The following is a 14,919-nucleotide window of genomic DNA, read 5'->3' on the forward strand; positions in this document are numbered from 1 at the left end:
AGAGAGTATCCATCTGACACATGATTGTTTCCAGTCTGCTCTTTATCTTTTCAGTTCTTTCTTCTGCCCTCTGACATTTCTTGAAGGCCTCATTTTCCAACGCGTTGATATTCCGCAATTGCCTCTGTAATTCTTGGTACCTTTGTTGGGGAATAGTTTCTTCCTTAAGCCTTTCTATAGTCCGCTAAGCCTATGCCAGCTTCTCTTGAAGATTTGTTATGCCAAGATCGCTGCTTATCAAAACATCTTTGACTTGAATATCTTTCCGGGTGTTCGCACAGTTGGAGGGTATTGCCTCCATTTGAACAGCTATATTGCAGAAATGTGTAGTCTCTGTTTGGGCAGCCACTCCTATAATGGTTGCATGTTGTTCCTTATCATTTTCAATGAGTGTGGGCTCGGTTTGAGTCTCCGTAGCACTTGTATCATGGAATTCAGTTTGAATGGCTGCATTCACCATTTTCGGGGTTCTACTTGCAATTTTTCTCCTTTTTAATATTCTTATCCTTTGTCTAAGTCTTTTCACTAAGCTCTGCAACTTCTGTTGTTCCTTTCACAACCCTTAATTTTTCTTTTCTTCTTCTTGGGAGGAACGGTTATTTCATTAATCACTTCTGCTCTTACTGAGCTTGGTTGCTCAGTTGGGTTTTGTTCTCCAAGGGCTGTGTCTTTGCCCTAACTAGTTTTCACTTCCTCTGTTTGGCCCACATCTTCTGTGTTTACATTGACCTAACTGGGTTCTCTGGAGAGGTAACCCTAGTTTGGTCTACCTTTTCCTGAGTGGTTCCTGCCCCTGTTTCTACTTCACCAACTATTTCTTTTGATATACTCCTGTTATAGGCAGAGTTTTCTTCTGATTGTTCTACTTCAATATTGAGGTTCAGCAGACTTTCGGGCTGAATATATTCACTCTTGTTGGCCAAAACTTGGACCAATTCCTCCTCATATAATGGGTCTTGCGGTGGACTTGTGCTGGGGGTTAGGGGCAGTTCTGCTTCATCCCTCTCTTCTTCACTAGTATGCTCTGTTTCCTCCTCAAGTTTTGATTCTTGGTTGTCTCTTCGTTCCAGCTATAAGGGTTGCTCATTTTCAGGGCTAGGTAATTCTAAGGGTTGGCTGCTGGTACCCATGAGGTTTTCAACTGTTCCTCTACTTGTTCTCAATTTGGAAGAGTGTTTATGTTTTTGTGGTCTGATTGTTGTGCTGGTGGTCCTTTTTCTCTTTGGGGAAGGTAAGGCTAACCCCCCGTCTATATTAAACACTAATTCTTCCCAACTGGTTTGCTGCTGGGAAAGATTGTAGTATATTATCAACCGAATTAGACAATGATGACTTACAACCGTATCTATATGTTGGGATTTCTTTATGCTTTGAGCAGCGTCATGCAACAAAAAATTCAAATATGCAGACAAGTTTACAAATCATTTTTGTTTTAAAACTATTAGTAATTTAAGGTGGTGTGGTCTTACCACATCCTTTCTTTCGTCGCATGTAATGTAGCTCTGAACTACTCTAGCCAGGTTTGTCCATGGTTCTCCCAGAGATGAAGACTAGACTCCTTTATCATTGATAATCAGGTTCTGTCCCTCGTCCCGAAAGATGGCCATGGCATCTTGAAGCCTCAATTTTTTAGGTGTCCATATGGGTCCGACTGTTGGTAGTCCAGATAGCTCGGCTATTACTGTATCCGTCACTGTTATTCGTCTTCCTCTTACTATAGAATGATCATCCTGCAAATTCTGTAAAAATTTGATAGCCACGGTTTCATTGGATTGCTGCAATCACGTAAAATATGCGACCCATCCAACCCTTACTAGAATTTCTCGTGCGACATCAGAAACTGCTAGTGTCTATGGCTTGCTGCGTACTGATCATCCTCCCATTTTGTCAGAATTCTACAAACTGTTATTTTTACACAGCAATGCACAGAGCCAACAATGGAATAGAAAACTGTAAATGTCAAATAATACCTTTTTAATAACATAGATATCGTTAAGTTTGCTATTATGGGATATCATGCAGCCTAGTACAACCAAATAAAAGACTGACATATATGAAAAAGTGCTTTGGAAGTCACCCGCGTCCCCCTGCAAAATGATAGGTCACCCTCGACCGATTAAATGTAGGGACGACATACTGACGGCAATCGTATAGTGGTAAAAATGGTAAGCTGTACATATTTTATGACAAGATCACAAAAAATATCGAGTTGCTGAAATCGATGCATAGCATGAGAATTACAGATAAATATAGAGATGCCATGGAGTAATTTGAAAAAGGGAAAGGAAATCTGACGTGGGTAAAATGCTATGCGGTCATTTATTCCACTTAAACTGTTATGATTGACTTTTTAAATGATATTCCATGCATAAAGGTTCAAAAGGAATTGGGAACATGATCTTTTTTGAAATATAGATAAAGAAATAAGAAAAGGGGTTATAATTACTATTGATGTTGAAAAATATGACTCCAATACCATCAGCAGAGCTTTGTTGCTCACAAGTGTTTATAACCTTGACAAAGTTGGCTTTTCACCCTTTGGAACCATAATCCTTTATGTATGCCTAGGAAAGTGCCTTGTGATGTCAGGATGGAGGCCATTGTGCTGGCTTGGTAACCAAATGGATCACAATGTCATTCACTGGGAAGGAGTGAAAAGGTGGATAGGCTGGCTCGTGATCAGACCTCCTGTTCCAAGGACTTTTATTTTTCTGATGTATCCATTGGATCATATACCTGGTGTGGTGGCCATAGTGGGAATGCCACTTCACTGCTTCCTTATGATCATGGTAGGATGGCTCATGATGAGACCCCCTATCCTCCATCCGACAAATCATAGAACTGTTAGTAAACACACACACACACACACACACACACACACACATATATATATATATTCTTCTTTTTTCTTTTCTTTCATATAACACTTCCTATTCATATATAGAGGATGCCTCAACACTCCTTAAGAGTAGGGATGGTGGAAGAAGTCTGAACATATCAATAGAAGAAAATATGCCCTTATTATTATTCAATGATAATAAGCAAAGAGAATCATGAGAATTAGGGAAGAACCAGCATGGTACAAGTAATCAATAAATTTGAGTTATAGTGAAAATAAGGACAGCAAAGTGATATAGATAGTTGTGTCCTTCCCTTTTTCTAATTAATACAAAGCAATCTCATTAAAGATGATAATTTCTCTTTGATTTTCTTATTCCAATAACCTTTAAATTTTGTATCCTTGCATAAATGTTTGTATTCTTGCCTTCAAAGGATCATGAAGAGTGAAACATTATTCACAAAAAATGCACTCAAGAAAAAGGTGTTGTTCCTTAAATGGAACGGCTGTTGTTCCTTAAGAGAAATAGCAAAAAGACAACTGTACGCGAAACCGTTGTTCCTTAAGAGGAATGGCAGAAAGAAAAAAAATTCACATCAAACTATTGTTCCTTATGAGGAATAACAGATGTTCCTTAAGAGGAACAGCAAGTAAAATAGACGCAAGTGAAATTGCAGATCCTTCAGCAAAACAGCATAAAAACAAACCAAAGCAAACTATTGTTCCTTAGAAGGAACAAAAATAAGAAAAAAAATGACAAAACTGTTGTTGCTTAGAAAGAACAGTAGTGGTTCCTTAAGAGGAACAACAACTATTCCTTAAATGGAACAACGTAATGCACGTTCATACCAAACTGTTGTTCCTTAGATGGAACGGTTGTTGTTCCTTAAGAGGAACAGTAGTTGTTCCTTAAGAGGAACAACGAACATTCAAAAATGCAAAATTGTTGTTCCTTAAATGGGACGGTTGTTGTTCCTTAAGAGGAACAGCAGTTGTTCCTTAAGAGGAACAACAAAAATATTAACACGCAAAACTGTTGTTCCTTAAGAGGAACGGTTGTGGTTCCTTAAGAGGAACAACAGTTGTCCCTTAAGAGGAACAACAAAAATACAAACAGGGGAGATTGATGTTCCTTAAATGGAACGGTTGTTGTTCCTTAAGAGGAATAGCAGCTGTTCCTTAAATGGAACAGAAAAAAGACAACTGTACGCGAAATTGTTGTTCCTTAAAAAGTTGTTGAGGTATAAAAAGTGTCTTTTTAACTCTTAAATATCTTCACATTAGTTATCAATCCGGGCAAGATTTTCTATTTCAAGAGTGTACACAGTTTGTGGTGGCTATTTACTCAAGAGTAATGTTTCTAAATTGCAGTACAGTGCTTTCAAATACTAGAGTAAACAGATACTTTAAATAAAACTCACTTGCAATTAAAGGAAACTCAATGCTCTAAAACTAAATTATTTATTTAACAAAGTAACAGCAATTATCAGTCAAGGATACAGTAGCAATAACTCATTCCTTGTTTAACTAATGTAAACTAAATCCAGTAAAAATAAAATCCTCAATCTAAGAGCTTTGATAGTAATAGCCAATGTTCTTTACAGTTGTTGATCTCACACACACCACACTAAATAACCAATTGTAAATGGCAATGAATTAAATCAATAATGCTACTACAACTGATTGAAATGAGATAATTATGCTAATTGTAAGAATGCTAAAAGGCAAACCTAAATGAGTGCAGAAAGTAAATGAGCAGCAAAACTTATGTAACTGTAATGAACAGCAAAACTTATGTAACTGTAATGAACAACAAAGCTAAGTTACTGAAATGAACAGTGAAGCTCTGTAAGTAAAATGAACAGCACAACAATATACTTGCAAAAAGCAATGATCTTGTTATGAGGGAAATGAACAACAATGCAATTCAATTACAACATATAAAATAGGTCAATTCATTAAGTCTGGAAATACGAAACAGTAAAGCAATGCGACTACAGTAGATAGAAATGAAATGAAACCATCACATGACATAATTATAAAGGGATGATACAAGAATAGCAAGTGAATCCACTAGTGCCAGGCCCTTAGCCGCTAGTGAACACTGCCGAATTACTTCAGTATGAAAGAAGGAACAACAACAATATTATATATTAATCATATGCAAAATGGTTACAGCCAGTTCGTACTTTTTCTCAACAATGAGAGTCGATGATCAAAGTAAAAATACAAAAGTAATTTCTAAATAATCTCTCCTCTATTCTTTACAATCGTTGTCCCTTTTATAATGGCCAGGCGGATAAAATAGTAACAGCGGATAGAACAGTAACAGCTATCCCTCAGGATCAAGAGATCCTGAGAGATCCGTTCAATCTTCCATCTTCAGTTAGCTCTTTGTCTTTTGCGCTGATGCTGTGATCTTCTCTGTCTTTATCCATAACTGTGTGCTCCATCCTTGGCTTGTTGCATGTGCGCTGCTTCCTGGTGAAGGAACAACAGTTACTCCACTTTTTCTTTTTCCTTCTCTCAGGTAGGGAAAGGTAGTTTTCCATTTCATCTCTTTGCTACATGAGAAAAGACAATAATTAGCTAAATTGTAATAATAAATAGTTCCCTATTTTTTACTATAATCCTTTGATATATGAATATCTTTAGAACATAAAGGGGATATAATTAAAGGAAAGGATGATGAAATAAATGGAAAATTCATACCTTTTTCATAGCTCAACACACTCCCTTGCTTACCCTTTTTCATGCCCTCATGAAAACCATGTAGTTTGTGTGCAAAGCAGTCAAAGAATAGGCTGGAGAAGGGATGTCATGAGGTGGTCTAAAACCATGATTTTTAGCCAAGGTTTCAAAAATGTGTCCTATCTGTCCTTCAGGTATTCATATATAACTTTATAGTCTTTTGCAGGATACCAGACAATAGGACTATGAAATCGACAACCTAGCCAATATGGTCCTTCCCTCAAAATGAGGTTGCTATAAGTAACCAAGCGGTCTGCAGCTAATTTAAAGTTTTTATAGTTAAAAGGTTCTCTGTCCTATACATTACGATTGGAAGTTTTCCATCTGAATTTAGCTGCTGCCAAGGAATTTTCTTTGATAGAGAGGAAATACTCTACCCCTTGCTAGACAATTCTTTTGTGGATTGGTCCCAAGGTCTTGATTACTCCTTCCTTTTGCATTAGACTCTTATGTTTGGTCAGCAGTTGTAATGGGTTTTTCGGTTCACCCCTGACCCAAAGGTCCAACCCATTTTCTTGCCTCTGAAAGTGTTATGGGCTTTGAACCACTTCAACTGGTTAACAACAAATGAAATGAACACTTGAAACTGTACATCACCCACAAAAGGGCTGGGATTCTTCTCCATTTCTTCTTTCAATACAAAATTATGCAAATAAAACTCACAGAGTAATTGTTGAACTTTCACTCCATGGTATTTACAGAAATTTATGAAATTCTCAATAGCTTTTAATTCTATGGGTTTCCCTGCCCTAACAACCTTAATTTTTAACCGTAAATACCTTTCTACCAAAAATAAAGCATAGTTCTTGGCAGGGGACCTGCATGCTAAAACATCTGTGTAAAGGGAACAGAGAGTATCCATATGACACATGATTGTTTCCAATCTACTCTTTATCTTTTCAGTTCTTTCTTCTGCCCTCCGACATTTCTCGAAGGCCTCATTTTCCAACACGTTGATATTCCGCAATTGCCTCTGTAATTCTTGGTACCTTTTTTGGGGAATAGTTTCTTCCTTAAGCTTTTCTATAGTCAGTTGAGCCTATGCCAACTTCTTTTGAAGATTTCTTATGCCAGGATCGCTACTTATCAAAACATCTTTGGCTTGGATATCTGTCTGGGTGTCTGCATAGTTGGAGGGTATTGCCTCCGTTTGAATAGCTATATTGCAAAAATGTGCAGTCTCTATTTGGGCAGCCGCTTCTATAATGGTTGCATGTTGTTCCTTATCGTTTTCAATGAGTGTGGGCTTAGTTTGAGTCTCTGTAGCCCTTGTATCATGGACTTTAGTTTGAATGGCTGCATTCACCATTTTCGGGGTTCTACTTGCAATTTTTCTCCTTTTTAATATTCTTACCTGTTGTCTAAGTCTTTTCACTAATCTCTGCAACTTTTGTTGTTCCTTTCACAACCTCTTAATTTCTCTTTTCTTCTTCTTAGGAAGAATAGCTATTTCATTAATTGCTTCTGCTCTTACTGAGCTTAGTTGCTCAGTTGGGTTCTATTCTCCAAGGGTTGTGTCTTTGCCCTGACTAGTTTCCACTTCCTCTGTTTGGCCCACATCTTCTGTGTTTACATCGACCTAACTGGGTTCTCTGGAGAGGTAACCCTAGTTTGGTCTGCATTTTCCTGAGTAGTTTCTGCCCATGTCTCTACTTCACCAACTATTTCTTCCAATATACTCTTGTTATGGGGTAAGTTTTATTCTGATTGTTCTGCTTCAATATTGAGGTTCAGCGGACTTTCAAGCTGAATATAGTCACTCATATTGGCCAAAATCTGGACCAATTCCTCCTCATATAATGGGTCTTGCAATGGACTTGTGCTGGGAGTTAGGGGAAGTTTTGCTTCATCCCTCTCTTCTTCACTAGTATGCTCTGTTTCCTCCTCAAGTTCTAATTCTTGGTTGTCTCTTCCTTCCAGCTGTAAGGGTTGCTCATTTTCAGGGCTAGGTAATTCTAAGGGTTGGTTGCTAGTACCCTGGAGGTTTTCAGTTGTTCCTCTACTTGTTCTCAATCTAGAAGAGTGTCTATGTTTTTGTGGTCTGATTGCTGTGCTTGTGGTCCTTTTTCTTTTTGGGGCAGGTAAGGATAACCCCCCGTCTATAGTAAACACTAATTCTTCCCAACTGGTTTGCTACTAGGCAAGATTGTAGCTTACTATCAACCGAATTAGAAAATGATGACTAACAACCGTATCTATATTCTGGAATTTCTTTATGCTTTGAGCAGCATCATGCAATAAAAAATTCAAATATGCAGGCAAGTTTACAGAACATTTCTGTTTTAAAACTGCTAGTAATTTAAGGTGGCGTGGTCTTACCACATCCTTTCTTCCATCGCATGTAATGTAGCTCTGAACTACTCTAGCCAACTCTATCCATGGTTCTCCCAAATATGAAGGCTAGACTCCTTTACCTTTGATAATCAGGTTCTGTCCCTCGTCCCGAAAGACGGCCATGGCATCTTGAAGCCTCAATTTTTTATGTGTCCATATGGGTCCGACTGCTGGTAGTCCAGATACCTCAGCTATTACTATATCCGTCAATGTTATTCGTCTTCCTCTTACTATAGAATGATCATCCTGCAAATTCTGTAAAAATTCTATAGCCACGGTTTCATTGGGTTGCTACAATCGCGTAAAATATGTGACCCATCCAGCCCTTACTAGAATTTCTCGTGCGGCATCAAAAACTGCTAGTGTCTGTGGCTCGCTACGTACTAATCATCCTCCCATTTTGTCAGAATTCTGCACATTGTTATTTTTACACAGCAATGCACAGAGCCAACAATGGAACAGCAAACTGTAAATATCAGATAATACCTTTTTAATAACATAGATACCGTTAAAGTTTGCTATTATGGGATATCATGCAGCCTAGTACAACCAAATAAAATATTGACATATATGCAAAAGTGCTTTGGAAGTCACCCACGCCCCCCTAAAAAATGATAGGTCACCCTCGACCGGTTAAATGTAGGGACGACGTACTGATGGCAATCATACAGTGGTAAAAATGGTAAGTTGTACATATTTTATGACAAGATCATAAAACATATCGAGTTGCTGAAGTCGATGCATAGCATGAGAATTACGAATAAATATAGAGATGCCATGGAGTAATTTGAAAAGGGGAAAGGACATCTAACATGGGTAAAATGTTATGCGGTCATTTATTCCACTTAAACCATTATGATTGAATTTTTAAACGATATTCCATGCATAAAGGTTCAAAAGGAATTGGGAACATGATCTTTTTTGAAATATAGATAAAGAAATAAGAAAAGGGGTTATAATTACTATTGATGTTGAAAAATATGACTCCAATACCATCAGCAAAGCTTTGTTGCCCACAGGTGTTTATAACCTTGACAAAGTTGCTTTTTCACCCTTTGGAACCATAATCCTTTGTGTATGCCTAGGAAAGTGCCTTGTGATGTCAGGATGGAGGCCATTGTGCTGGCTTGGTAACCAGATGGATCACAATGTCATTCACTGGGAAGGAGTGAAAAGGTGGATAGGTTGGCTCGTGATGAGACCTCCTATTCCAAGGACTTTTATTTTTCTGATGTATCCATTGGATCATATCCCTGGTGTGGTGGCCATAGTGGGAATGCCACTTCACTGCTTCCTTATGAACATAGTAGGCTGGCTCATGATGAGACCCCCTATCCTCCATCTAACAAATCATATGACTATTACTATATATATATATATATATATATATATATATATATATATTCTTCTTTTTTCTTTTCTTTCATATAGCACTTCCTATTCATATATAGAGGATGGCTCAAGACTCCTTAAAAGTAGGGATGGTGGAAGAAGTCTGAACATCTCAATAGAAGAAAATATGCCCTTATTCTTATTCAATGATAATAAGCAAAGAGAATCATGAGAATTAGGGAAGAACCAACATGGTACAAGTAATCAATAAATTTGAGTTATAGTGAAATTAAGGATAGAAAAGTGATATAGATAGTTGTGTCCTTCCCTTTTTCTAATTAATACAAAGCAATCTCATTAAAGATGATAATTTCTCTTTGATTTTCTTATTCCAATAACCTTTAAATTTTGTATCCTTGCATAAATGTTTGTATTCTTACCTTCAAATGATCATGAAGAGTGAAACATTATTCACAAAAAATGCACTCAAGAAAAATGTCTTGTTCCTTAAATGGAACGGATGTTGTCCCTTAAGAGAAACAACAAAAAGAAACTGTACGCAAAACATTTGTTCCTTAAGAGAAATGGAAGAAAGAAAATAATTGCACATGAAACTATTGTTCCTTATGAGGAACACTAGTTGTTCCTTAAGAGGAACGGCAAGTAAAATAGACGCAAGTGAAAGCGTTGATCCTTCGGTGAAACAACATAAAAGCAAATCAAAGCAAAACTGTTGTTCCTTAGAAGGAACAACAACGATCAAAAAAATGACGAAACTATTGTTCCTTAGAAGGAACGGCAGTTGTTCCTTAAGAGGAACAGCAACTGTTCCTTAAATGGAACAACGTAAAGCACGCGCATACCAAACTATTGTTCCTTAGATGGAACGACTGTTGTTCCTTAAGAGGAACAATGAACATTCAAAAACACAAAATTGTTGTTCCTTAAATGGGACGGTTTCTGTTCCTTAAGAGGAACAATAACTATTCCTTAAGAGGATTGGCAAAAATATAAACACGCAAAACTGTTGTTCCTTAAGAGGAACGGTTGCGGTTCCTTAAGAGGAACAATCGTTGTCCCTTAAGAGGAACAGCAAAAATACAAACAGGTGAGATTGTTGTTCCTTAAATGGAACGGTTGTTGTTCCTTAAGAAGAATAGTGGTTGTTCCTTAAATGGAACAGCAAAAATAGACCATACGTGGAACTGTTGTTCCTTAAATGGAACGGTTGTTGTTCCTTAAGAGGGACAGCAGTTGTTCCATAAGAGGAATAGCAAAAATGCAAACATGCAACACTGTTTTTCCTTAAATGGAATGGCTACTGTTCCTTAAGAGGAACAACAAAAAATATAGACACGTGCAAAATTGTTGTTCCTTAAATGGAACAATTGTTGTTCCTTAAGAGGAACAACAAAAAGAAAACACATGGAAAAGTTGTTTTTCCTTAAATGGAATGGTTGTTGTTCCTTAAGGGGAACAACAGTTGTTCCTTAGGAGGAACAACAAAAGTATAAACACGCAAACTATTGTTCCTTAAGAGGAACAACAAAAATATAAACACGCAAATTGTTGTTCCCTAAGAGAAACGGTTGTTGTTCCTTAAGAGGGGCAGCAGCGGTTCCTTAAGAGGAACAAAAAAAATATAAACACGCAAACTGTTGTTCCTTAAGAGGAACGACTGTTGTTCCTTAAGAGGGACAACAATTGTTCCTTAAGAGCAACAGCAAAAATATAAACATGCAAACTGTTATTCCTTAATAGGAAGGACTGTTGTCCCTTAAGAGGAACAGAAAAAAATATAAACACGCAAACTGCTGTTCCTTAAGAGGAACGATTGTTGTTCCTTAAGAGGAATAGCAGTTGTTCCTTGGGAGGAACAGCAAAAAGAAAACACACGTAGACACTGTTGTTCCTTAAATGGAACGGTTGTTGTTCCTTAAGAGAAACAGCCTAAAAATTAAATAAAGAGAAAAGTGATGTTCCTTAAATGGAACAGCACTAAAATCTGTACAAAAAAACAATTTATACAATAAAATTTAAGAAAGAAAGTTTTATATACAAAATTCAAAAACAAATGAGTTGTTTATTGGATTGATGTTGAGGATGGGTTAACCTCCTCAGTGAGAATTTGCATGGTGGAATCTTCCCGTAAATGTTGGTAAAAGGACTCCCTGGTAAGAGGTTTGTGATAAAGTTGCACTCGATGACCATTCGCTTTGAAAGAATATCCAGATCCATCAATGGTTGTCAATGTAATGGTGTCATTATCATACACTTTTTGTATCTCATAAGGTCCTAGCCATCTAATCTGGAGTTTTTCGGGGAAATTCTGGAACCTTGAATCGTATAGGAGTGCCCAGTCTCCCTCATCGAAGATATTCTTTTTAATAAGGGCATCGTGTCATTTCGCCCTATGCTATTGAATTAGTGCAGTGCGTTGAAGAGCTAAGAGCCTAATTTCATCTAATTCATTGATTTTTTGTAATCTATTAGTCTGAGCTTCATTTAAATTCAAACCCACCTCCTGCGTTGTTCTTAATGTTTGAATCTCGAATTCGATTGGGAAGATGGGTTCCTTCCCAAATACTTATTGATATGGTGAATATCCTGTGGTGTCTCTCCATGTCATGCGGTATGCCCACAAGGCTTCTGGTAATCTTGAAGCCCAGTCATGTCTGTGTGATGCAACTGTTTTTGTAAGTATTGTCTCAATTACCTTATTAGTACTTTCTACTTGGCCATTTTCCTGTGGGTGGTATGGAGTTGTAATTTTGTGCAGAATATGGTAATTTCTCAATGTTGCAGCAATCTTGTTACCTACGAATTATGGTCCTCCATCTGTAATTATGTCTCTCTGCAGGCCATATCACACAAATAATTGAAAAAGAAAATGTATTACTGAATCTTTTGCAGCTCTTAGCATTGCCTCTGCTTCAACCCATTTAGTAACATACTCTGTTGCAACCAGTATGTATGATTTTTTATTGGATGATGGGTTAATAGGACCAACAAAATCTAGCGCCCACTACTCAAAAGGCTCGATTATAATTGCAGGTTCAAAGGAATCTCATCAGATTGTCCAGGGTATCCTGCATTCTGGCAGCTATCACAGGCTTGAACAAACTTTTTAGCATTTTTAAAGATAGTGGGCCAATAATAGCCTGTTTGTAAAACTTTGTGACTGGTTCTGCGGTCTCCAAAATGTCTGCCACACGGCCCATCATGGCATGATTTTAGAATGTCAAACACTTCATCTTCCTGGACGCATCTTCTAATGTGCATATCTGCCCCTGTATGGAACAAGTAGCCCCCAATCCAAGAGAATCGGGTACTCCGCTGCACTATTTGTTTTCTTAGGTGTTAGGTGCTTGGGTAATTTGCCCACTGCCAAGTAATTTGCAACGTCGGCATACCATGGTGTTCTGACAGTAACAACAAATAAATGTTCATCAGGAAATTGATCCTCAACTGTTGTTGCATCTGCTGGCTTTGGCATTCGTGAGAGAAAATCAACTATAGGGTTTTCTCTTCCAAGTCGATCCTTAATTGTGATGTCAAATTCCTACAAGAGAATTAACCATCTTGTCACTCTTCCATTTGTAGCAAGTTTATTTGCTAAATACTTAATGGCAGAGTGATCTGTATATAAAACTACAGGATATCCAGTTATATAGTGTCTAAATTTATTTACAGCATATATTACAGCTAAAAATTCTTTTTCAGTCACAGTATAGTTTAATTCAGCAGGAGATATATTTTTGCTGATATAATATATTACATATGGCTTTTTATCTTCTTCCTACCCAAGAACTGCTCCGATTGTTGTGTCTGAAGCATCAGATGAAATCTGGAATGGAAAATCCTAGTTTGGGCCCCTTAGCACTGGGGCTATTGATACAAGCTTTTTTAGATCCTCAAAAGCACGGTCACACTTATCTGTCCAAATGAAATCAATATTTCCTGTTAGTGCATATAAAGGTGCAGCAATCTGAGAAAAATGCTTTATAAATCTTCTTTAATAACCAGAAAATCCCAAAAAATTGTGTGCCTTTGCTTGTCTGGTAGAGGTAGGTATTAACAAAACTATCTGAATTTTAGCTGGATCTACTTGCATTCCAGCTGCTGAGATATAATGACCTAAGATGAATCCCTCGGTCATCATCATATGACACTTTTCATGGCTCAAACAGAGCCTGGTGGCAATGCATCTTTGCAGCACTTTTTCTAATGTTTGTAATGCTGGCTCAAAGTCATCCCCATAAGGTGTGAAGTCATCCATATATACTTCGATCCCTTCATTTATTAAATCTGAAAAATGTTGAGTATAGCCCTCTGAAATGTAGCAGGTGCATTGCATAGCCTAAAGGGTAAGACCCTGTAAGCAAATGTTCCCCAAGGACAAGTAAAGGTAGTTTTATCCTGATCTTCAGGGGCAATCTGGATCTGATTGTATCCACTGAAGCCATCTAGGAAAGAAAAGAATTTCTTTCCTACTAAAGTGTCCAAGACCTGATCAATGAATGGAAGGGGGAAGTGGTATTTCTAGGTTGCTTTATTCAGTTCTCTATAGTCAACACATATTCACCACTTTCCATTCTTTTTCGGCACCACTACTAATGGAGAGACCCACTTGCTGTCAGATATTGGGTAGATAAAGTTTACATCTAAATTTTTTTGCAATTCAGCTTTCACAATATCCTTAAGATGAGGATTTAATCTCCATTGGGGTTGGCAAATGAGTCTAGCATCCTTTTCTGTATAGATGTGGTGCGCACACAACTGGGGATCAATTCCTTTCATGTCCGAGTAATCCCATGCAAAGGCTTCTTTATATTTTCTTAGGAGTTGAACCAGCTTTTCTTCTTGTTCAACAGTCAGGTTTTTGTTAATGTTCAAAGTTTTTCTTGGTTCAATTTCTATGGTTTTGTTGTTATAAACAAGGTAGTTGGTATTGATTGATCATGAGTATCTTTTAGGGGATCTTCTTCTACTTCATTATCAAATGCTGCTTCGATCATGTGACATTTTAGATGGGATCTAGTTTTTGGTTGGTTAATGAAGCTGTTAATGATGTCGTCCTCTGTTTGGTCTTTAAATTCGAGGGCATCTTCTATGGTTAGTGGTGATCTAATGTTTTCAGTTAGGTATGATACAGGTTGTTTTTTTGTTTTGATTATTGTTAAACTTGGCTGGGCTGGAGGATATAAGGCTAAATTCTTTACATTGCTTCCTCTTGCTATAGTCATGCTGCCTTGTCGACAGCCAATGTAAGCGTCAGCAGTTGCTAGCCAAGGTCTACCTAGAATTAAGGGGTGTCCATCCAGTCGGTTTCTAGGATTGATGATCAAAAAGTCTGCAGGGTATTCCTAGGAGTCTACAGACACCATTACATCATGTAATGTGCCCTCTGGTCTGACTACCGATCGGTCAGCCAACTCCAATAAGGTTGTGGTTGGGTCTAATGATGTAATGCCAAGTTTTTGACAAGTGGTGGTTGTAAGAATATTGATTGCAACTCCTAAATCAACTAAGGCATTGGGGAAGGAGCATCCATTGATTTGCACCGTGACTATAGGATTTCCTGGGTCCTCATATTTTACAGGTGCTTCTCTTCCTGATAGTAAGTCAGATAAGGTACCAACTACATGGACAGTTGGATTTGT

The 14,919-nt window shown here is 37.6% G+C and overlaps 1 pseudogene; it reads right to left on the reverse strand.

Moving 5' to 3' along the window:
* The window catches only part of LOC149244464 (E3 ubiquitin-protein ligase WAV3-like), a 45,263-nt pseudogene that overhangs the window by 11,683 nt on the left and 18,661 nt on the right, over positions 1–14,919 (reverse strand).

This window comes from Pinus tabuliformis, chromosome 8 (assembly GCF_031772625.1).
Source record: "Pinus tabuliformis cultivar Carrire ecotype Pingquan chromosome 8, CPIR1, whole genome shotgun sequence".
NCBI lineage: Eukaryota > Viridiplantae > Streptophyta > Pinopsida > Pinales > Pinaceae > Pinus > Pinus tabuliformis.